At 39.8% G+C, this 24966-nt stretch overlaps 2 protein-coding genes across 5 annotated transcripts in view; one reads left to right on the top strand and one right to left on the bottom strand.

The window, feature by feature from the left end:
- idua (alpha-L-iduronidase) overlaps window positions 1–24966 on the bottom strand; it is a 229322-nt gene that overhangs the window by 183994 nt on the left and 20362 nt on the right. The gene's annotated exons all lie outside the window — the stretch shown is intronic.
- slc26a1 (solute carrier family 26 member 1) overlaps window positions 1–24966 on the top strand; it is a 62491-nt gene that overhangs the window by 29456 nt on the left and 8069 nt on the right. Inside the window, exon 3 of one of the 4 annotated variants that reach the window (XR_012098642.1) lies at window positions 11548–17030. The exons of the other annotated variants lie outside the window; for them this stretch is intronic. The gene's annotated coding sequence lies outside the window, so the exon portion shown is untranslated. Of the gene's footprint in view, window positions 1–11547; window positions 17031–24966 lie in introns of those variants that run through there. 4 annotated transcript variants of the gene reach the window in all.

Here is a 24966-nt window from a genome sequence, read left to right as displayed (position 1 = left end):
CAAGTGGAATACAGCCATAAATTTCGTTCTTCCAACGATCTATACTTAGATATGTATCCGATTTCCAAGTCACTGCAATAGCTTTTTTGGCTACTGCCAATGCAATTTTTATAAATTCTTTCTGATATTTATTCAATTTGGATATCGGTTTTATCCCTTCAATATTACCTAGTAAAAGTAATATTGGGTTGTGTGGAAGTTGTATTCCAATAATTTGTTCCAGTAAAACTCTTAAATTTGTCCAAAAAGGTTGAATTTTAGAGCAAGACCAAGTAGAATGTAAAAAAGTACCAATTTCTTGGTTACATCGGAAACACTGATCAGATAAATTTGGGTTTAATTTATTTATTTTTTGTGGTGTAATATATAGTTGATGTAAAAAATTGTATTGCACTAATCTTAATCGAACGTTTATTGTATTTGTCATACTCTCAAGACATAGTCTTGACCAGTTTTTTTCTTCAATTTTGATATTCAAATCACTTTCCCATTTTTGTCTTGACTTATGGACTCCTTGTTTAATTGCCTGTGTTTGAATCAAATTATACATACAAGAGATAAATTTTTTAATCTTTCCTTTTTGAATTAAAGTTTCTATTTCATTGGGTTTCGGTAGTAACATTGTTTGACTTAACTTTTCTCTTACATAAGCCCTTAGTTGAAAGTAACAAAAAAGAGTGTTGTTTGATACTTTATATTTATTCTTTAATTGATCAAATGACATTAATATACCTCCTTCAAAACAATCTCCTATATATCTAATCCCTTTTTGAAACCAATTGTATAAAAGTTGATTATCCATTGTAAAAGGAATAAGTCTATTTTGAATTAAAGATCTCTTTGCTAATAAGGATTTCTTTGTCTCATCGTCAACATTTATCTTATTCCATAAATCAATCAAATGTTTTAATATAGGAGATTCTTTCTTTTCCCGTATCCATTTAGACTCCCATTTATATATAAAGTCTTCCGGTATGTTTTCTCCTATTTTATCTAGTTCTATTCTGATCCATGCCGGTTTGTCTTTCTCAAAAAAAGATGCAATAAATCTAAGTTGATTTGCTTTATAATAATTCTTAAAATTTGGAAGTTGTAACCCTCCTAGCTCAAATTTCCATGTCAATTTTTCCAACGATATTCTTGACATCTTACCTTTCCAAAGAAACTTCCTCACATATTTATTCAGCTCTTGAAAAAACTTCTGGGGTAATTGTATTGGTAGTGATTGAAATAAGTATTGTAATCTAGGGAATATATTCATTTTTATGGTATTTACTCTACCTACTAATGTTATTGGTAATACCATCCATTTATCAAGATCTTCTAGAATTTTTTTCAATAGTGGTAAATAATTTAATTTGTATATGTTCTTTATATCATTATCGACTCTTATACCTAAATATTTTATACCATTTGCCGGCCATCTAAATTGGGTTATTGATCGACATTGATTATAGTCTCCTTTAGTAAGAGGTAAAATTTCACTTTTATCCCAATTTATTTTGTAACCTGATACTTTCCCATATTCTTCTAATCTATAGGATAATTTATGCAATGATTGCAATGGGTTTGTTAGATAAAGCAGAACATCATCAGCAAATAAGTTAATCTTGTATTCTTCCTGGTTAACTCTAAAACCCTTAATATCTGGGTCCATTCTAATCAATTCAGCTAATGGCTCTATTGCCAACACAAATAAAGCAGGTGACAATGGACAACCTTGCCTAGTTGACCTTGTTAACTGAAATGGTGTTGAAATTTGACCATTTGTCACTACTTTAGCTTTGGGATTAGTATTTAAGGTTTTAATCCATTTTATAAAAGATACTCCTAATCCGTATTTTTCCAATACCTTAAATAAAAAATCCCACTCCAATCTATCAAATGCTTTTTCTGCATCTAAAGCAACTGCCACGCTCATTTCCTCCCTTTTCTGTGCTAAATGAATTATACTAAATAAGCGAGTTACATTATCTGCTGATTGTCTATTTTTAATAAATCCTGTTTGATCCATATGTACTAATTTTGGTAAGCATTTAGATAATCTATTAGATAAGATTTTTGCTATTATTTTATAATCAGTATTTAATAAAGAAATCGGTCTATATGATGATGGCTTTAAAGGATCTCTATCTTTTTTTGGCAATACTATTAAAATGGCTGTCGAAAAAGATTCTGGAAGTTTATGCGTTCTTTCCGCTTGGTGTATTAACTCCATAAGAGGAGGAATTAATAAATCTTTAAACTTTTTATAGAATTCAGGCGGAAAACCATCTTCTCCTGGAGATTTATTACTTTGAAGTGATCCTAGGGCTTCTTCGACCTCTTTCAATGTAAAAGGCATATCTAATCCCTTCTGTTCTTCCGTATTTAATTTTGGAAGAGTTATTTGTGATAGAAACCTTTCTATCTTGACATTGTCATTTTGTGATTCTGATTTGTACAACTCAGAGTAAAAATTCTTAAAAGCTTCATTAATTTCTAAAGGTTTATAAGTAATTTTATTTACTCTTGTTCGAATTGCATTTATTGTTTTAGAGGTCTGATCTGTTTTTAGCTGCCATGCAAGAACTTTATGTGATCTTTCACCTAGTTCATAATATCTTTGTTTAGTTCTCATAATTGCTTTTTCTGTTCGATATGTTTGGAGCGTATTATATTGTAACTTCTTGTTAATAAGTTGTCTTCGTTTTTCTTCTGTCATATTTCTTTGGGATTCTTTTTCTAATTTTGTAATCTCTTTTTCCAATTGATCTAACTCTATCATATATTCCTTCTTAATTTTAGAAGTATAACTTATTATCTGACCTCTCAAGTATGCCTTCATTGTTTCCCACACTATAAATTTATCATCAACTGAATGTGAATTTATATCTAAAAAGAACTGAATCTGTTTTTTCATAAAATCACAAAAGTCTTGACGTTTTAATAATATTGAATTAAATCTCCACCTATAAACTGATTCCTCTTTATCTATCATTATCATTGTCATTATTAAAGGAGAATGATCTGACAATATTCTTGCTTTATATTCCACATTTTTCACTCTATCTTGAATATTCGTTGATAATAGGAAAAAATCTATCCTTGAATATGTTTTATGTCTATTTGAATAAAATGAATAATCTCTTTCTTTTGGATTAATTCTTCTCCATATATCAATCAGATTTAAGTCTTTCATCAATGATAGAGTTAATTTTACTGCTTTTGATTTTGTAACAACCTTTGTTGATCTATCTAAAACTGGATCTAGACAAAAATTAAAATCTCCACCTATTAATATTTTATCATGTGCGTTAGCCAAGTTCAAAAAGACCTCCTGTATGAATTTTACATCATTTTCATTTGGTGCATAAATGTTCATAAGGGTCCATAGTTCTGAAAAAATTTGACAGTGTATAATTAGATATCTCCCCGCCGAATCAATTAATACATTTTGTATTTTAATTGGTAGATTTTTGTTAACCAAAATTGCAACTCCTCTCGCCTTTGAATTAAATGAAGCTGCAATAACATTTCCAACCCAGTCTCTTTTTAATTTCTGATGTTCTATGTCTGTTAAATGAGTTTCTTGTAAAAAAGCTTTATCTGTTTTCATTTTTTTAATATATGTTAAAATTCTTTTTCTTTTTACTGGCCCATTAAGCCCATTAACATTAAAACTTAAAAAATTTAGTAGATTAGTCATTTTTTTAATATTACTCCAATCTATAATAATACCTAATCTTTCAACTTTCGTGGTATCCTGGGAAATCTTTATAAAAATCTCCATGTTGCTATGTGTGTCCCCACCAATCATCCAGGCAAAAAGATAGAAGAAAATTAAAATATAAAGAAAAAAACAAAATACCCCCTACTAATGTTGTGAAAAAAAAACACAACATTACCCCCCTCTGCTGTACGGGTCATGGCAACCGCCATGATTACACACGTGAATCCCGCAGTAACCGATCCAAAGCTCCCCAGCCCCCCCGCAACACAAAAAAGTATATGTATGAGAAGAGAAAAAAAAATACTATTCTCATTTAGTATTTCTAAAATTTTGCTTTTCTCTTCTATAATATCCATAAATGTCCATCACTTCTGTTCGTTGGGTCTATCTTCATCTTTGATCCATTACGTTTGGAAGCCTCTATGTGTAATTAGCGAATAGATGGAAGTTCTTGTACAAACTCCTCCGCTTTTCGATAATCGGGAAAAAAAATTTTTCCTTCCTCCAAAAAAATTATCAGTGTTGCTGGATGACGCATTGTAAATTTCTAACCCTTTACCCATAAGATAGATAGATAGATAGATACTTTATTCATCCCCATGGGGAAATTCAACATTTTTTCCAATGTCCCATACACTTGTTGTAGCAAAACTAATTACATACAATACTTAACTCAGTTAAAATATGATATGCATCTAAATCACTCTCTCAAAAAGCATTAATAATAGCTTTTAAAAAAAAGTTCTTACGTAGTTTAAATACATTAAATACAATCAACCCCGGCACTTTAACATATCTTACTCCTGGCGGTTGAATTGTAAAGCCTAATGGCATTGGGGAGTATTGACCTCTTCATCCTGTCTGAGGAGCATTGCATCGATAGCAACCTGTCGCTGAAACTGCTTCTCTGTCTCTGGATGGTGCTATGTAGAGGATGTTCAGGGTTTTCCATAATTGACCGTAGCCTACTCAGTGCCCTTCGCTCAGCTACCGATGTTATACTCTCCAGTACTTTGCCCACGACAGAGCCCGCCTTCCTTACCAGCTTATTAAGACGTGAGGCATCCCTCTTCTTAATGCTGCCTCCCCAACACGCCACCACAAAGAAGAGGGCGCTCTCCACAACTGACCTATAGAACATCTTCAGCATCTCACTGCAGACATCGAATGACGCCAACCTTCTAAGGAAGTACAGTCGACTCTGTGCCTTCCTGCACAAGGCATCTGTGTTGGCAGTCCAGTCTAGCTTCTCGTCTAACTGTACTCCCAGATACTTGTAGGTCTTAACCTGCTCCACACATTCTCCATTAATGATCACTGGCTCCATATGAGGCCTAGATCTCCTAAAGTCCACCACCATCTCCTTGGTCTTGGTGATATTGAGACGCAGGTAGTTTGAGTTGCACCATATCACAAAGTCCTGTATCAGTTTCCTATACTCCTCCTCCTGTCCATTCCTGACACACCCCACTATGGCCGTGTCGTCAGCGAACTTCTGCACATGGCAGGACTCCGAGTTATATTGGAAGTCTGATGTGTACAGGGTGAACAGGACCGGAGAGAGCACGGTCCCCTGCGGTGCTCCTGTGCTGCTGACCACCGTGTCAGACCTACCGTCTCCCAACCGCACATACTGAGGTCTATCTGTCAAGTAGTCCACTATCCAATCCACCATGAGAGAGTCTACTCCCATCTCCGTTAGTTTGTGCCTTAAGATCTTGGGCTATTAAATATTGGGATATTTACGCATTATTTGCCTCAAAGTCTTTTCTATATTTCTAGAAGGACTTTTAACTTCTTCTTCATCTGATCCTTCCGAGACATTTGACTCGCCCTCTGATTCACTATCACTTTCAGTTGCAGTGGTAGCTGGGCTTTGTAGTTTTTGTTGCTCCCGTTTGCGCACGCTCCATCCTTAGCGTTTGCGCAATTCACGATGGCCTTTCCCTGTAGGAATGGCCAATGTTGCCGCCGTCTCCTGTTCCGTATCGCCGGTGGTATAATGTACCTGAGACCGCAGTTCCTCGGTAGACGTGGGCCTTGTTCTTGTTCCAACTTGCGTAATCTTCCCGGTATTAGTTTTCTTCATCTTCCTTCTTTGAGGCATAGCTTGACACAATCCGGAGTAGTTTATAAGTAACTTTTAGAAGGTACTGACTAACTTTTCTTCATTTAGACATTAATTTATTAACTTTTTACGGGAGAGCTGGGTTCCAGCGTCTCGATCCTACGTCATCACGTGACGTCCCCCCTGCCCAGGCAGTCTTCAAAGAAACTGGCATGGATTTCATGTGTGAAGTTATTTCAGGGGACAATGTTATTTCATGCTAGAATTTCCAACCAATGTACTTAAAATACACAAGTTCAAACTGATTTCAAAATATTTGTTTCAGACCTTGAAAGAGTTTGGCATCGCTACTATACGTACAAGATGCCTACAGATTAATGGATAGCAAATTTAAGAGATGATGGCTTTGCAGTTACTGTGTTTGGGAAGAAACAGAGGTGGGGACATATAGTCAGACTAATAGGTGGACAGTACAAATATTTCCTGGGCATGTGAAACCACAAAACACTCTATCCAGCTTTGAACATCAAGATAGGATAAGATGTCTGTTTTTATGTTCATTTCAGTTTATGGGAATTTGAGTTTCTCATGTTTGAAATGTAGTGCACTGCTGCTGCAAAACGTTAATTTTCATGGCATTAATATCCTGAATATGTACAACAAATTAGAACTTTATCTCAGGAATATAGGTAAGCCATGCACTAAAGAAAATTCTTCAACAAGCACGTAGAAAGGCTTTAACAGGTATGTTATTTACTTACACTAGAATTGAAAAGAGGTGAGTCTGGGTGTTTTCACTTTACAGCATTTTAAAAGAGGTAAGCTATCTAATTGTTAGTTAATTGATGACTGGCTATTTAACTACCAGCTGCCAAGAAAAAAGGTAGAATTAAGTTCTGAAACAAAATATCTCACAAAAGTCAAAGTTTGAAGTAAATTTATTATCAAAGTACATATATGTCACCATATACAACCCTGATATTCATTTTCTTTTAGGCATACTCAATAAATCTACACAATATTAACCATAACAGAATCAATGAAAGACTGCCCAACTTGGGCATTCAACCAGTCTGCAGGAGACAACAAACTGTGCAAATATGAAAGAAAGAAATAATAAAAAATAAATAAAACAATAAAAATCATGAATCTGCAAATACTTAATATAACTTCAGGTGTAATGTTTTAAAAGGTATTAGTATTCCATAAAATTCTGCAGTATACCCACGCAAGGAAGCAAGCCATGCTTTGAACTAACATTATGGGTTTTCACCATAACAATGGAATAGTTCTGTACATTGATTATCAAGGAAGTTGATGTTGAATCCTGAGGGTTAGCTGGCTGATAGGGTCCTGGTGCAACTGTGCAAGGAACCAGGCACAGGTCTAATCTCTCTTCCAAAGTCAGGATGTGGGACGAAGGAAATGAAAAAAAAGTTTCCATGATGCTGTTTCTCAAATTTGTGTTGGGTTTTGTTTTATCACCTCGAAACAAGCGTCTGCCCTCCTACTGATATCTCATGCAGATTAGCTGTGCTTGACAAGCCAACACACATCGCATTCTGTCTCTTTCGGTCTCCACCCTATCACTGAGTACTTTTTTCTTTTTACCTCATCTCCTTCTTTGCAACTTAAAAAAATTATTTGTAACTTTTCCTGGTTCTGGTGAAAAGTTATCAACTAGCACTTTCTGCTTTTTTTATTGGACACTTTCAAACTTATAGCTTTTTGCACTTAGATTAATTCAAAGATTGTGCCCAATTTGGCTGCATATTTGCACACACAATAGTGGTTAGACCTTGAAATTTACTCATTGAGTACAAAATTCATCGCTGTTAGAGTTTTTCAGGGCAGTCTTTTCATATTCATATTCAACCTTTTCAGCTCCTACTTCAGATAGAGTCAAGGTGTTATAGAAAAGTACAACACCAACATTCAGCCCATTTAGTCCATGCCAAACCATTTATCATAAGATCAGGCACTTTGGAACTGCAAGTTCCTCACAAAGTCATAAATTATCCTGACTCAGAAGCATTTTACTAGAGTTCAAGAGAGTGCGAAGGGAGATTGAGAATGCATTAAAGATCTCGAGGGGTCTTGACAGGGTGGATGTGGATAGATGTTTCCTTACATGAGAGAATCTAGAACAAGAGATAGCTATTTCATAGAAAGGGATCGCTTTTCAAGTTCAAGTTTACGCTTACTGTCATTCAACTGTACACATGTATACTGTCAAACATTCCTGCAGACCAAGATGCACAAGACAGTACGTATAATTCACACACGTAACACATGAAGTAACATCACCACAAATAAATCAGCAAATAAAGTGCACATATGATACAAGTGAAAAAGTAAATAGTATAACAGAATTTGTGCTTCAAACGTGATGAAGCTGGGTGATGGCAGGAAGTTCAATAGCCTTACAGCGTGGGGGAAGAAGCTGTTTGCCATCCTAACAGTTCTTATGCTAATACTATGGTATCTCCTGCCTGGTGGGAGGGGGTCAAAGAGACTGTTGTACGGATAGGAGGGATCATTGACAATGCCGAGGGCCCTGTGTATGCAGCAATTCTGACAAATATCTCTGAAGGATAGAAGAGAGACACTGATGATCCTCTCAGAATCCTTGCCATCCTTTACAGGGACTTGTGGTCAGATGCCTTGAAATTCCCAAACCAGATGGAGATGCAGTTGATCGGTTCTTAGAAAATTTGGTTAAAATAGTTGGGAGGGAGGAACTTTACTCGCCTCAATTTCCTCAGCAAGTGGAGATGTTATAGTCCTTTCCTGATCAGAGGTGGTGTTGAGGGAACAGATGAGATCATCCGTTATGTACACTCCCAAAATCTTAGTGCTCCTAACTCTCTTCAGGGAGAAGCCGTGTATGTGCAGTGATGAATGTCCAGCTTTCCTAAAGTCCACAATGATCTCTCTGCTCTTGTCCAAGTTGAGACTCAAGTTGTTATGCTCACACCATTTGACCAGCCACTCTACTTCCTCTCAGTATGATGTCTCGATGTTGTGTAATCAGTGTACTCGGTTTGAAGTGGATCAAGTAGTGCAGTCAATCGTCCCCAGCGTGAACAGCAGTGGGCTGAGCACGCAGCCCTGGGGAGCACTGGCACTCAGTGTGATGGAGCTAGAGATATTTCTGCCAAAACAAAATGAAAGTGGCCTTTCTATCAAGAAATCCAAGATCCAGTTACAGAGAGAGATGTTGAAATCCATTGAGGACTGTTTACCCATCAGGTTTTGAGGAAGATCATATTGAATGCTGAGCTGAAGACGTTAAAAAGCATCCCGGCATATGAGGCACCGGGACAGGACAGAGTGGAGTGCAGAGGCTATAGTGTCATCAGTAGATCGATTTGAGCAATAAGTGAACCGGAAAGAGTCCAATGAAGCAGGAAGATGGGATTTAATGTGATCCATAACCAGCTGTTCAAAGCACTAAAGTATTATTGAGGTCAGTGCCTCTGGACGGTAGTCATTAAGAGAGGTAACTGTCCACACATTAAACCGAGCAAAAAAGACATTCAGCCTATTAGAAAGAGAAGTTTCACTGGCGTTGACATGTAGGATTAACTTGCAGACCATTATAGTCTGAATGTCCTTCCAGACGTGCCTCATGTCTCTGGTGTCACAGAAATGGCCGTATATTTTTTGTGCATAATCCCGTTTGATGGCACAGGAAAAGTGCGGCTCTTGCTGACCTGAGAGCTGTCTTATCCTCCAATCTGAATGCATTCCTGAACTCTCAGCCATGCTCAGACTTCTGCTGTGAACCATGGCTTCTGATTGCACTCACATAGATGTGTTAAATAATAGTGATGTCCTCAGCACATTTCTCTATGTAGCCAGTCACAGGTATTCATCGATGTTAACGTGATGGTGGTAGGCAGCCACCTCCCTGAACATGTCCCAGTTTGAGCTTTCAAAACAGTCCGGTAATGCTGAAGTTTCTTCTTCTGGCCAGGTCTTTATCTTCTTTTGAACTGGTTCCACACGTTTAATTAGTGGGGAGCAGCGTTGTAGGCACTAGGGATGTTGGCGTAAACTAGGTCTAATGTGTTCTCACCTTTGCTAGCAATGTCAATATCCCGGTAGCAAGACAGATAAAATCTGTTCTCTCAGAGAACTGAGTTTTAAAGTGCAGTGGAAGCAAAGTCTTTGAACATTTTTACAGCTGAGGTAGATTTACGTAAGCAGGTGAAAGAGGTGGAGAGGAATGTGGAGTTGGGGCTTCAGTCAAAATACTATCGGATTCAATGGAAGGTACACTGAGGGGTGAGAAACACACTCATTTTTTTGTTTGTACATCTCACTTTTACTTTATTGCCTCCAGAACTCCAGTCTGGCACCACTATCGGAGTACCTTCTCTACACTGGTTAGTGATCTCTGACAGCATTTTACCAACACCCAAGTAAAGAAATTGCTGTTAACAGTAATTGCTGGCCTTGATATGTCCACATTCCATCAATGATAAACAGATACTGTAAAGGATGTTATAAGATGGTACTTATATGAACTTTTTTATTCAGCAAATAACCCTCAATCTTCATGACGCTATGTTAAGCTTTGACATTAACTAGTTTATGGTTAATCCCTGTTAAAAAATAACTATTTCATATCCCTGTTAAGCAGTAACCATTTCATACTACTGTGCACTTTTGGACAGAATAAGCTGCTGCAAAGATTGTTGTTTTCAGTATGGACTCCATCATTCAACAGTAGATATGCCGTAGGGAGCTTCCTAACAAGCTGCACCACTGCATGGTACAGAAAAAGCACTGCAGTGGACAGAAAGGTCCTACAACGTGTAGTCAAAACTGCCCAGCACATCACTGGCCAATAACATCATGAAGGATCCCACCCACCTTGTTCATGGACTGTTTGTCCTACTCCCTTCATGAAGGAGGTTACACAGTATCCACACGAGGACCACCAGAGTCAAAACCAGTTATTTTCCTCAAGCTGTAAGGCTGATCAACAGTCCACCCACTAACCCATCCCAATCACCACTACTTTATCATTTCCTGTCACCTAATGCACAGACTCTCCTGTGCCTAACAGAACTCTATTGTCATACTATCTATGTATATGACCACTCCAACATGGTTATCCAAGATGGCGGCACGACACAGCTTGCAGCAGCCACTCTGGAATTGATCATCTGTTATTTGTGAAGTGGGGTGCCGTGCGCAATCATAATCGATTGAAAACGGACGTGGAAGCACGGAGAAACATTGGGAAATTCCAGGAAGACCTTCTTCGTTGCTGCTGCTGCTGTGAGGTCCGGGACTCTGCTGGGAAGAACAGGCCCCCAGTCCTTGGGGTCGCGTTGCCGATGGCCGTTGGCGGGGCCGTCTTAATACGCTCGGCAGAGGATGGTGCTCGGAGAAGCTGTGCCGGAGGGGATGGTCGTCGGCTCGGAGGTTCGACTGACTCAGGTCGCTTTCGGTGTGTACTGCGTCTGCGAGGCTGGTTTCGACGGAGCTTCCATTGTGTGCTGCGTCTGCGAGGTTGAGTCAGGCAGCACCTTGGAAGTCCATAGTGGGGATACTCCCTTCTGCCGCTGGCGTGGGATGGCGAGTCTGTTGGGACCCTGGGGACTTGTGGAAACTGTGGTGATTTCTTTTGAACTTACAGTCCTTTAACATCTTGGACTATTTTTACTGTGCCCATGGTCTGTTTTTTTTTAATCAATTATGCTATTGTTTGCACTGTTGTAACTATATGTTGTAACTATGTGGTTTTGTGCAGGTCTTGTAGCTTTAGTTTTTGGTCTTGTTTTGTCTGGTGGATTTGGAGCTCCTTTCCGGGGAACGCGCTAGATGGTGAGACGATATTAATACGCAGCAGCCTCTCTGGACTCTGAATCGGGGATTGCCAAACGTTATGTGGATTTTCTGGTGTAGTCTGTTTTGTCATATGCTTTTGTGATATCATTCTGGGGGAACGTTGTCTCATTTTTTTAAACTGCATTGCATTTGTGGTTTCTAAATGACAATAAACTGAATCTGAATCTGAATCTGAATATAAGCTAGCTTATGTATTCTTTTTTTTTGTTTTAATATTATTGTTTCTGGCTGCATCGGATCCGGAGGAACAATTATTTTATCTCCTTTACACTTATGTACTGGCAGTGACATTAAACAATCTTGAATCTCACTTGAACAAATTTTCAACTAAGTTAAGAAGAACAATTCTGTGATCACTGTTCCCTCTAAGTACTGTACTGCAGGTGTGTGGCTGCACAGTAACTGAACTGCTCCTGCACACATAGCCTTTGTTGCTATGCAGCTGGAATTTACTTTTATACATTAATATAATTATGAAATAACTTGTAATTAATTGTGCTAATGAATATAATCTATAGATTTTCTAAATAATGAATGTATCACAACCTTTCCTCTGAAACATTTTAGAACTTCAACATATTAACACTGTCAGTGTTTCAAGTTACAACAATTTAAGACTTCCATTAAGATTGAATGTAAAAAATGTTTCAGTTACCAATTTTCCATAATAAATCGCATCCTATTCCAGTGCTAGTGGGAATGCAACAGAATCCAATTCCAAATTAATAGTAGCATTGCCACTCAGACTGGCACCAAACAAGTCTAGAGTTCGCCTATTTGCTCTATCCTGTAGGCAGACCAGTCTACTCTTGAGCAGTCATGGGACAAGCTCAGTGGCAGTCCCATATCATAGCTTTTAGTTATAATGCCACCGGTAAGATTCTTCTATAATAACTACTCCTCTCCCATTGTCAAAGAAAAACACATGATTAAGTGGTGGGGATAATTTGGTCATAGTGGTATTTTAATTAACCAGATGACAATATGGAGCTGGTCTGTTCGACGGAAGGACCATATCTTTCTGGACAACAGAACCACTAAGTGCTCTTAAGTCCTCCCCTGCAGTAATTTGTCTGAACCTGCAGCTTTGGTTGAATCTTATTTCAAGAGAACGAGTTTGGGTTTCCAGGAAATGGCTTCAACAACAAACAGACAGCTTGTAATTTTACTGTAAACATTCTGTATGTATATGCAACAGTGATGAGAATTCAAGTGGATGAATGAATGGCAGAGGAAGACTGATGGGGAAAGGTTAGTGCTGGTAATGAGAGCAAACACAAAACGTTAGAGGAGTTCAGTAGGTCAGGCAGCGTCTGTGGAGGGAAATAAACTGTCTATGTTTTGGGTGGAGACCCTTTATCATGACTGAATTCTGTCTGTGTCAGTATAAAGGCATCACAGATTCTACCAGGAAGGCAGCTCAGACTTGAATGATCTACTGATTATGGTAATAAAAAAACAAGTTTGAAACTGCTGTACTGTATGAAGTCTATTATCCTGAGGATGTGTGGACTGCTAATTGTGCAATTCCCCAATGGGAACAGCTTCTGTCTATTAAATCAACTGTACCTAAATACATCGTGACTTCCATCACGTCGTCTGCTGTGCTGGATCTTCACTTTCGAGGAACTGAGGGGCTTATTGCTGACCTCAGCTTTCTGGCACAGAACATGACCTTTCCAAAGGGTCAGAATTGAGTTTGCTCAGCTTCTTGTAAAAAAGTAAACAGTGAGCTATTGTAGATCCAGATTTAATCAATGTCAGACAATGGGTTACATTGATCTGCCTGCATCAAACCAGGCAACACTAGCCAAGTCATTTGTACTATTGTGATTGCGTTTAAGGAAGCTTGCAGAGCTGACTGATTTTGTCACTCAGCACATCAAACAGAGTCACAGCTATAGTTGATCAATTAATAGTTATGGTGTTTGTGTATTCAGAGAGTCAGCCCTCACAGGATTAATTTAGGGTGCCTGGAATCTTTGTCCTCAGGAATGTTCAGAAATTCTGCGTGAATTACTTTGTTCCAGCAAAGGTATCTGAAAAACATCACATGTAACCAAGATGGCGCTGTGTACGGCGGCCATGTTGCGAGCTCATTCCAAATCTACAGTATACTACTAATTTCTACAATTTTCTGAGTACTTTATGTTCAAGTAGCTGATAATCACATCAGATACAATAGACTGACCCTTCTGAACATCGGAAAGAAGGCATTTACCCACAATGTGCCGCCTTTCCTACACTGAGATCCCCTACTTGTGCGATCCATGGGAGACTCAACTCTTACACCACCACTACCTTGGAAGAAGCGCTGGAGGCAAGGGAGAAGGTCCAGCTTCCTGGTGAGGCTGAGACGGTATGCAAATCGACTGCTGCTCCCTAGCATACTCCTGGCTAACGTTCAGTCCCTGGATAACAGGCTTTGTGGACTGAGAGCCAGAAGTTCCCAACAGTGGGAAACAAAGGAATGCAATGTTTGTGCTTCATGGAGACCCGGCTGATGGAGGAGATCCAGGATCATGCCATCGAGCCCTCTGGGTTCTTTCTCCCTGTTTCAGGCAGACAGGTCAAAAAACCTCACTGGGAAGAGTAAAGGAGGAGGGGTATGCTTCATGGTCAACAATGCTTGGTGCAACCACCAGAATGTGCATGCACTCAAATCCTTTTGTTCACCAGACCTGGAATACCTGGTGTTGCTGTGCAGACACTACTGTCTGCCTAGGGAGTTCACGGCTGTTATCATCACAGCGGTGTACATTCCAACACAGGCTGATACTGACCTGGCTCTCGAGGAACTCTATGAGAGCATTAACATGCTGGAGATTGCACACCCAGATGCTGCCTTCATCGTCGCCGATGTCTTTAATCGAGCGTCGCTGAGGAAAGCCTCGCCGAAGTTTTGTCAGCACATCCAGGTGAGCACTCGTGGAGATAACACATATGACTACTGCTACACTCCCTTCTGCAACACTTACAAAGCTCTCCTTCACCCAGCTTTTGGAAAGTTGGATCACTCTTCTATCCTGCTTCTGCCGACATACAAGCAGAAGCTGAAACAAGAGGCGACCGTAGTAAAACCATCCATTGTTGGTCTGACCAATTGGCCTCCATGCTGCAAGACTTCTCCGATGATGTCGACTGGAATGTTTTCCATGATGAGGATGTCTCTGAGTTCACTGATGGAGTCACGTGCTTCATCCAGAAGTACATTGATGATGTTGTCCCCAGAAGTCGGTCATGGGTTCCCGAATCAGAAACCCTGGATCAATAGTTCCATGCAAGCAGCACTTACAGCGCAACATCGAGCTTGCATCACTGGAGATTAACTAGAGCTCAAGAAAACCAGCTATGATCTGTGCAAAGCTAACAAGGCTGCAAAACAACAATATCGGGAGAAGATTGAGTCAAGATTCACAACGAATAGCACACACAACTTATGGCGTGGGCTGTATACCATCGCAAACTTCAAAGCCAGACGTTGTGGTGTCGCCAACATCGCGGCCTCTCTCCCAGATGAGCTCAATCGCTTTTACACTCAGTTCAACGTCGCTAACTCTGATCCTCAGAGGAAAGCCACCACTACAACCTGCACCCTGGTCATCTCTGAGGCTGAGGTACGCAGATGTTTCCAACAAGTGTACAGTCACAAGGCTGCAGGACTGGATGGCATCCCAGGGCGAGTACTCAGGGTGTGCCCAGCACAACTGGCAGCTGTGTTTCCAGACATTTTTAATCTCTCCCTCTTCACATTGTAGAGTGCCTTCCTGCTTCAAATTATCCACCATTGTCCCTGTACCAAAAAAGACCAAGGTAACATGTCTGAATGACTGGCATCTATCGCACTCACCTCAATAATAAGCAAATGCTTTGAGAGACTGGTCAAGGATTACATCTGCAGCAGCTACCACCCACAATGGAACCCCTACAATTCGCCTACCGACACAACCAATCGACAGATGACGCAATAGCCAGTGCTCTACATACCATCCTTACACATTGGGAGAAGAAGGATGCTTATGTGAAAATGCTGTTCTTGGACTACAGTTCAGCATTCAACACCATAGTTTCATCCAGGCTTGACAAGAAGCTCAGAGACCTTGGTCTTGATCCTGCCTTATGTAGCTGGATCCTGGACTTCCTATCAGATCGCCATCAGGTTGTAAGTGTGGGCTCCCTCACCTCCAATCCTCTGAGTCTCAATACAGGAGCTCCTCAGGGCTGGGTACTGAGTCCCCTCCTTTACTCCCTGTAGACCCATGACTGTATCGCCACCCACAGCTCCAATCTGTTAATTAAATTTTCCAACAACACTACATTGACTGGCCTGATCTCAAACAATAATGAGGTGGCCTTCAGGGAAGAAGTAATCTCCCTGACCCAGTGATGTCCAGAAAACAACCTCTCCCTCAACATTGCAACAACAAAGGTGCTGATTATGGATTACAGGAGGAATGGAGATGGGCTAACCCTATTGATATCAATAGATCTGAGGTTGAGAGGGTAAACAGCTTCAAGTTCCTCAGCATCCATATCACTGAGGACCTCACGTGGTCTGTACACACCAGCTGTGTGGTGAAAAAGGCACAACAGCGCCTCTTTCACCTCAGATGGTTGAGGAAGCTTAGTATGGACCCCCAGATCCTAAGAACTTGCTACAGGGGCACAGTTGAGAGCATCCTGACTGCTGCATCACTGCTAGGTATGGGAACTTAATTGCAGGACTCTGCAGAGAGTGGTGCAGACAGCCCAGCGCATCTGTAGTTGTGAACTTCCCATGATTCAGGACATTTACAAAGACAGGTTTGTAAAAAGGGCCCGTAGGATCATTGGGGACCCAAGTCACCCCAACCACAATCTATTCCAGCTGCTACCATCTGGGAAACGGTACCGCAGCATAAAAGCCAGGACCAACAGGATCCAGGACAGCTTCTTCCACCAGGCCATCAGAGTGATGAACTCACGCTGACTTGAGTGTACTCTACATTACATTGATTGTTCTATTTATTATAAATTACTATGATTGCACATTTAGACAGAGACGTAAAGTAAAGATTTTTACTCCTCAATGTGAAGGATGTAAGAAATAAAGTCAATTCAATTCCATTTAAATAATATTAACTTGTAGTAAAACATGTTAGTAAAAAATGTTATAACACATTGGGGATTATTCAGAACGACAGGGAGAATGACATATGACAGGAAGAAAAATTAGAATTCACTCCTCAATCTTTGGCTTCTGCCATGAATGACTCATTGGTCTATCTTGTTAGCATGTTCTTTTAGTTTCTAAGAATTGTATCTGTGTTTGGAAATCCTATGTACTTTATAAATCTTTCGTAATTTGGCAACGTTTTATGAATCAGAAATCTCCAGTATGAGTTAAATGACTGTTAAGAACTATTTGTCTAAGTTTAAACATGTATCATTAAAAATAAAATAAACTGTGTTTAAACTACTTTGTTGGCTGGAAGGATCTCCTCCTTGTAGGGCGAGGGAATCCACCACTCAAGCAGTGGGTTATTGGCAGTTGGACCTCACCACACACGCCAGACAGGAAAGTAAGCTAGACTTTGAAGAGTAGGCTGATACACTACAGCCTTCTAATAGTGAGGGTACCTGTAGATACCCGTATCGAATAGGATTTAAAATCTCCTTTAGAGTTTAGGCTTTGCGGACTGTGAACCCACTGCTTGCTTCAAACCTTTCACTACTCCAAATTAACCAACTCCAGCTTCATCAGTCTAACCTTGTAGCTGAAGTGTTTCACTCCAGAACAATTATGATCAAACTTTATTGCAGACTTTCTAGGGTCTCCACTACCTTGATAAGCATGGTAACTGGAACTGAACACAATTCCCTTTCCTTATGGATGCCCTGAATAGACACAGTACTGCAGTTTTGAAAATATCTTAATAGAGCATCCTCTTTTTTGTACTCTATGGCTAAAAGTTTAGGATCTCACATACTTTACCAGATGATTGCTCAACATGTTCTTCCTCTTTAAAGTTACATACCCAAATTTCTCTGTTGTAATACATCCATTGTAAGTGTGGCATTTCATGTAAATTTTCTCAGCACATTCTTCCTGCATATGTGATTTCACATTTCTCTCTACTGATCTTCTGTTAATTGTCCACTTTCACAGCATTCTCCTGCAGTCAATCACCATTCTGCTTGCTCATTACCACACCATTAAGTTTTGCATCAACAGCAAAGTTTTACATTTTTGCTGCACACCCTCTTGAAATAGATGGTCCTGCAGCCCATTGGACAATTCCATGCCATGGAGTTCAATACTAACCAATAAGTTACTTTTGACTGGTCCATGCTGTAAATCCAGCAATTTTTCTTTTTGGACTATTGAGAAATGTAGGAATGTGGTGAACATATAGGAAAGTGGAGTTGTACCCAACCATCATTCATGAAATGGAAATGCATGTGCACACAGGCTCAAGAGAAATCTACTTCTTTCACTGTTATAGCTAAATAATATAAAGAATTGTAAAGTGACAGAGATGGGGAGGGGAGGTTTGGAGACTGAGGGTAGGGGAAGGAGACAAGGAGGGGATGGGAAGAAAGGAGAGAGATGATAATGATGAGAGACAGAAAGAGGGCAGAAGAATGAGAGTTGGGGTAGAGAAGATAAATGGGACATGAAGAAAGACAGAGAGAATGAAGAGGGGCAGGGAAAGAAGAGAAAGGACAAAGTAGTGAGATGAGGAAAAGAGAGAGAGGACAAGGCAGTGAGATGGTAAAAAGGCAGGGGAAAGAAGCAAGATAAGAGGAAAAGAAATGAAGGTAAGCCAGAGAGGCAAAGAAGATAAAAAGATGGTGAAGAAAGACCACCTCTGATCTCTCTCATTAACAAGGCATTTTTTGGTCCATAGAACTGCTGCTCATTGGATTTTGTTTTTTGGGGTTTTTTTTGCACCATTCCCTGTAAACTGTGGGCATGACAATCCCTAGAGATCCCTAATTCCTAGTTACATGTAAGAAGTATGTGAATGTCATACGTAATTACATCACCATGTACCTCACTAAGAAATAGGGTTAAAAAAAACTAAGCAGACAAGTATCCTGGCTACTGTGTTTTTCTTTCAATTCATTTCTGGAGTTACAAGACATTAACAGTGGCAAATAGGTTTCATGAGCATAATCAAAAGGAAGGGAAGTCCATTTCAGCCTACCGTACGTAGCTGTATTGAAGATATTGTTCAAACAATGCCAGTTCAGTGATGGGCTTAATGATGCACTGGGAGATCATTTAATTTGTGGAATCTTACAAAAAAAAGCATTCAAAAACAACTCCAAACTGAAGCACAATTCTCATCTAAAAGAGCAGTTGAAACCATTGTATCAATGGAAACAGCAGCCAGAGGCGCAATTGAGTTACATTCAGGAATGAAAGTGAGTGTGAACAAAATTGCAACATCTAAACAATAACTTGCTTGGCTGAACAAATTGTTTTTCTGTTGTAGCAGGGGCACACATACACCAGAATAATTCAGGTTTAAAGGTGAAACTTGCAGAAAATGCAACAAGGATACATGCATTCAGCATGTTGGTCAGACAAAAATAAATGGACTGCACAGGGAAGAGAAAATGATAAAAAGTCAAATTGCAGTTTCAAAAAGAGCACCAATCTGCATGCTGTTGATGAAAAATCTGATAATGTTAAGAGTGACAAAGGACTGAGTAGTCTTGAGATTTACAATGTGAAAATTAATAAGAGACATGCAATATGGCTTATACCAGAAGAGTATGCCAAGTTAATTAAAATAGAATTGGACATGGCTGTTTCAGTCATTCCACAAAATAAGTTTGAACAATAGTTCAAAGATACTGAACTGAAGCTTGCATATATCCAGCTGATAACTGATACTGGAGAAAAGATAACTCCTGTGGGAATGACATTCATAACAAGGAAATACAACAACCAACAAGCCACATTGGATTAGCATGCAATAAAAACAGGAGGGCCAGCATTGTGGGTTCATGATTGGCTGAGACAACTACAACTTGGTTAGAGAACCATCCACAATGTGTATGTACCAAACCTGGCTATCAACCCTTGAACTCATTACTACAGATCGGGAAGAAAGGGCAACGGACAAAGCAGTGTGAGGTGGCTTTCCAAAAGGTAAAGGCTTTGATGACGCCTGACACTGCATTCACACATTATGATCCACATTGTTCCGTGAAGCTTACCACTGACAACTCACAATATGGTTAGGTGTAGTCATGTATCATGTTAGGAGTGATGGAAGTGAACATCCTGTTGACATATTCTCTCTAATGCAAATGGGAAATCTCCCTATTATGGCAGAGGTGATCCAAAGGGAAACCAGAAAAGACCTCACACTGCCTCAGGTCTACATGGCCACCCAAAATGGAAGGAATATGCAACAGAAATTCCAATTCCTCCTATTTTTACTAGCTCTGGGATGAACTTGCCTGGGACAAGAGTTGGTGGGGATTAAGAGTACCATCCATGCTGAGAGCTAAAGTGTTGGAAGAGCAGTCATCTAGGCATGGTCAAAATGAAAGTGTTAGCTCGAAGTTGTGTCTGGTGACCTGGGAGAGATCAGCAGATTTGGCAACTTGCCATGCACTGTTCGGGATGCCAGCACGTCCAGAAGATGCCAAGAGCAGTGCCTCTCTACCTCTGGGAATGGCCTGTTTGCTTACACAATTCATTATAGTAAGACATACATCGTTATACTATCATATTATATGTGAGTGCCTCACTAAAAAGGAAAATAAACTAAGTAAACAAGTATCCTGGCTCCTATGTCTTTCTATCAATTAGTTTATAGTTACAATGTATAACAGCCAGTTTATTAGGTACACCTGTACACCTGCTTGTCAATGTAACTATCTAATCAGCCAATCATGTGGCAGCAACTCAATGCAAAAAAACCACACAGACATGATCAAGGGATTAATTTGTTGTTCAAATCGAACATCAGAATGGGGAAGAAATGTGATCTAAATGACTTTGACTCTGGAAGATTTGTTGGTATGTTACGTACACCGTAACTGGGTCACTTACCAGCAAAGATAGAGAGGTCCGTTGAAGTCTGATGGTACTATTTTTAACAGTATTTATTGATAAAAATACACAAAAATAATATCAATGCAACCATACAGATAATATACGTCGTCAATACTAAATCTAAAAGCGCGGGTATAATAATAATCAATAAGAAATAGCTCTATCGTTGTCTAGGGGATAATGTATTGTCCGATGGAAATATAAAAGTCATTCAAGTTCATTCAAGCTGCAGCTTTTTGGTTGGAGAGAAAGACGGAGGTTTAACTTGCCCATTCCTTTTATGATGTCAATCCTTCGAGAGTCGTTGGGGACTGATTTCCCCTTTGTGATTAGCTAAACCGTTCTTCCGTGGTAAAGGTCCACCAATTCCGAGGCAAATGGAAAAGGACGCACGTGGCCTTCCCACCGGCTTTCGCTATCATGGGATCGCTAGCGTTTCTACTGGTGCGTCTGAGGGGCTGTTCCCACAGACCCTCTTTTATCCTGACTCACAGGGTCTCAGATGTCAATCAGGTTGGGATGATGCAATCCCTCCACCAACCAGCCCACTTTGCCTGAGGGCTTCCACGAAGCACAGTATTTTAATACACAATTCCGTCTCCAAGAGACAATGGCCATTTCCCGTAGCTTTATATCGCCGGGGGGGGGGGGGGGGGTCAAGACATTCCAAACGTCTCTCTCTCATTTCCTGGGTCTCCTGACCCAAATCAATAGCGATCCTGCGATTCTGAAAAAGGAGGGGGCTGCAGGTGTAACAGATATCAGACTGCTTTGATTATCTTAGAAACTGCTGATCTTCTGGAATTTTCATGCACAACAATCTTTGAAGTTTACAGAGAATGGTGCAAAAAACAAAAAAAGACATCTGAGGAGTCGAGGTTCTGTGGGTGAAAATGCCTGGTTAATGAGAGGTCAGAGGAGAATGGCCAAACTGACAGGAAGGTAACAGGAACTCAAATAAGCACACATTATAAAGGTGGTGTGCAGAAGAGCATCTCTGAATGCACAACACGTCGAACCTTGAGGTGGATAAGCTACAGCGGCAGAAGATGAACGGACAAACTTCCTGCATCCAATAAAGTGGCCACTGAGTGTATGTGCATGAAAGTTCACTTCTCCTGAGAATCAAGACTATTTCCACTCAGCTACAGCTCCTAAGAAGAATACAAATGACAATATGATTTGCAGCCAAGGAGGATACTGGCAACTTCTACAGTGCTACTTTTAATGAACAAATGACTGATGGACTATAATATGGCCAAATATGTGGTTTTGCTGTTTGGAAGATCAAGTTTAAAGGGTCAGTACACTAATAATGGCAATACCCTTAACACTGTTGATGCACAGAGGGATCTTGAGGTCCAAGTATCTAGCCCCTTGAAAGTGGCTGCACAGGTCTGATAGGGTGGTAAAGTCAGCACATGCGATGCTTGCTTTTATTAGACAAGGCTCTGAGTCCAAGAGTCAAGAAGTCATGTTGCAGTTTTATAAAACTCTGATTAGACCGCACCTGGAGTATTGCATTCGGTTCTGATTGCCCTATTATTGGACAGATGTGGAGGGTTTGGGGGGATTTCAGAAAGGTTTTACCAGGATGCTGCCTGAAGGCACGTGTATTAAGGAGAAGTTGGACAAACTTGGGTTCTCTTGAGGAGCAGAGGCTAAAGGGAGACCCGATTGGAGTTTATAATATCATGAAAAGCAAAAGAGAGAGTAGACAGCTGCGAGAGGGGTCAAGTTCACAGCAGATGCATGGAGCATTTTCTTTACACAGAGAGTAGCGGGTACCTGAAATGAATGATCATGGTTGTAGTGCAGGCAAATATGATGGAGGTGTTTAAGAGGCTCTTATATAGGCACATAAATGTGCAGAGAAAGGAGGTATATGGACATAGTGCAGGCACAAGGGGTTACTTTAATTAGGCATCTAACATAGAACATAGAAAACCTACAGCACAATACAGGCCCTTCGGCCCACAAAGTTGTGCCGAACATGTCCCTACCATAGAAATTACTGGGCTTACCTATAGCCCTCTATCTTACTAAGCTCCATATACCTATCAAAAAGTCTCTTAAAAGACCCTATCATATCCGCCTCCACCACCGTTGCCTGCAGCCCACTTACCCCGACTTCCCCTCTGTACCTACTTCCAAGCACCTTAAAACCGTGCCCTCTTGTGCTAGCTATTTCAGCCCTGGGAAAAAACCTCCGACTATCCACATGGTCAATGCCTCTCATCATCTTATACACCTCTATCAGGTCACCTCTCACCGTCCATCGCTCCAAGGAGAAAAGGCTGAGTTCACTCAACCTATTCTCATAAGGCATGCTCCCCAATCCAGGCAACATCCTTGTAAATCTCCTCTGCACCCTTTCTACGGCTTCCACATCCTTCCTGTAGTGAGGTGTCCAGAACTGAGCACAGTACTCCAAGTGGGGTCTGACCAGGATCCTACATAGCTGCAACATTACCTCTCGGACAAGTAATTACTAGTTTAATGAGTCTGGCACAGCATGTGGGGTGAAGGGCCTGTTCCTGTGCTGTTACATTCCACGTTCAGCCGAACAAGTCCATGAGTGAAAGGAATAATTACAAAGTTAAAATAAAATTGCCTTGCTTTTGCTTTGAATACAAAATTTTCTTTTTCCCATTCTCTATTTGAATACATTAATTCCTTCCCAAGATGACAAATTTAACATTCCACCTATTGCTCATTCTGTTTCAACATAAAGTACAGATATTTAAATGCTTCTGGGTCCTGCAGCACTGTGGTTTAGGTACAGGAAGGACATCAAGAGCCTAAGCAACTAGCCCCAAAACTTCAACCTGAATTCACCATTGTGGCTAGAAAATTTACATTCCAGTTGTTAAATAAATCTGGAGTTTAAAGCAATTATTTCAGTAATGGTAACCAAGAAAATGCCAGATTGCGATGGAACCCCACGTTAACTAATATTCTTCAGGAAGAGCAATATGACTTCTTTATCTAGTTTGAATTATATAGCTCCAGACTACAGTGAATATCATGGATGGAGCATAAGCATTAATATTGTTGGAAAAGCCTAGAAGAGGAGACACTGGAAATTTGAAATAAGAAAATGCTTGAAATACTCAGAAGAAGCAGAATCTGTGATGAGAAAATCTAATTAATACCAATAAGATTTCTCTGTTGATCACTTAGACTCAAAACATAAACTCACTTTCTCTCCACAGAAGCTACTTGAATTGCTGAATATTTCCAGCATTTTCTGCTAATAATGCTATAATAACAATGTTAATAGTGCAGGAATAATCAATCACATTAAAAATGCAACATCTGAAATGATTGAAGCATGGTTACTTTCCAGAGCTATCATCAGAGAATGGGCGTAGAAATGTGTTAAAGATCTTTTATTAATTATATTCACGAAAGTGCAGATAATACTAAATTGAGTACTTAGAAGCAAAAAATTGAAAAACAAAATTACAAGACTATGAATCAGTAATAAATAATCACCAATAAATCTAGAGTAACACACACAAATGATGGAAGGGAATAAAGTTGACATTTCAGATCGAGATCCTTCATCAGGACTTGGCCCTGATCCCTTTATTCCCTGTCTTAAAGAGTTGACCCTTTATTACTCTCCATAGATGCTGCCTGACCTGCTGAGTTCCTCCAGCATTTTGTGCACTACTCTGGATTTCCAGCATCTGCAGACTCTTGTCTTTATCAATAAATCTAGATATTTATCACAAAATAGTTTAAGTTAAGGTTATTACCCAAAATTACTATAACCTAGATTAACACATCATGGGTATGGGCTAACTTTTTTAACCAATATTATTCCTTTTGTAACAGATTCACAGTTGCTCTTCCATTTAATGGTTATTATCTTCTTGTACCTTCCCCTCTTGATATGGTGAATTAATTCTTTCAGTAATTGTATCGTACTTCTTTTATAAAAAGGCTACCAGTTAATTATTTTACCTTTCTATTATGTTCCCAAACTTTGAAAGTTTGCTTTAATTATTTTTAACAATATCATTCTATTCTGACCATTAGTATATTGTATGAAATGTAGGAAACAATAGCCCAATTTCTCCCCCAAGAAACCCTGACAATTCTGCAAGGAACTCCCAACATTTTCCCACATAGTATCAAGTAGTTCAGACTCCCCAAGCTTCCTGGGAAACCTGTGCATTTGTCACTTTGACAGTGTTGTCACTGTACTCTTCAAGGAGTTCAGCACATGTCTGCCTGCAAAGGCTAGACTTTTTT

Source organism: Hemitrygon akajei, chromosome 4, assembly GCF_048418815.1.
Source record: "Hemitrygon akajei chromosome 4, sHemAka1.3, whole genome shotgun sequence".
Taxonomy (NCBI): domain Eukaryota; kingdom Metazoa; phylum Chordata; class Chondrichthyes; order Myliobatiformes; family Dasyatidae; genus Hemitrygon; species Hemitrygon akajei.
The sequence above is the reverse complement of the archived record's forward strand: the minus strand, read 5'-3'. Positions and strand labels throughout refer to the sequence as shown.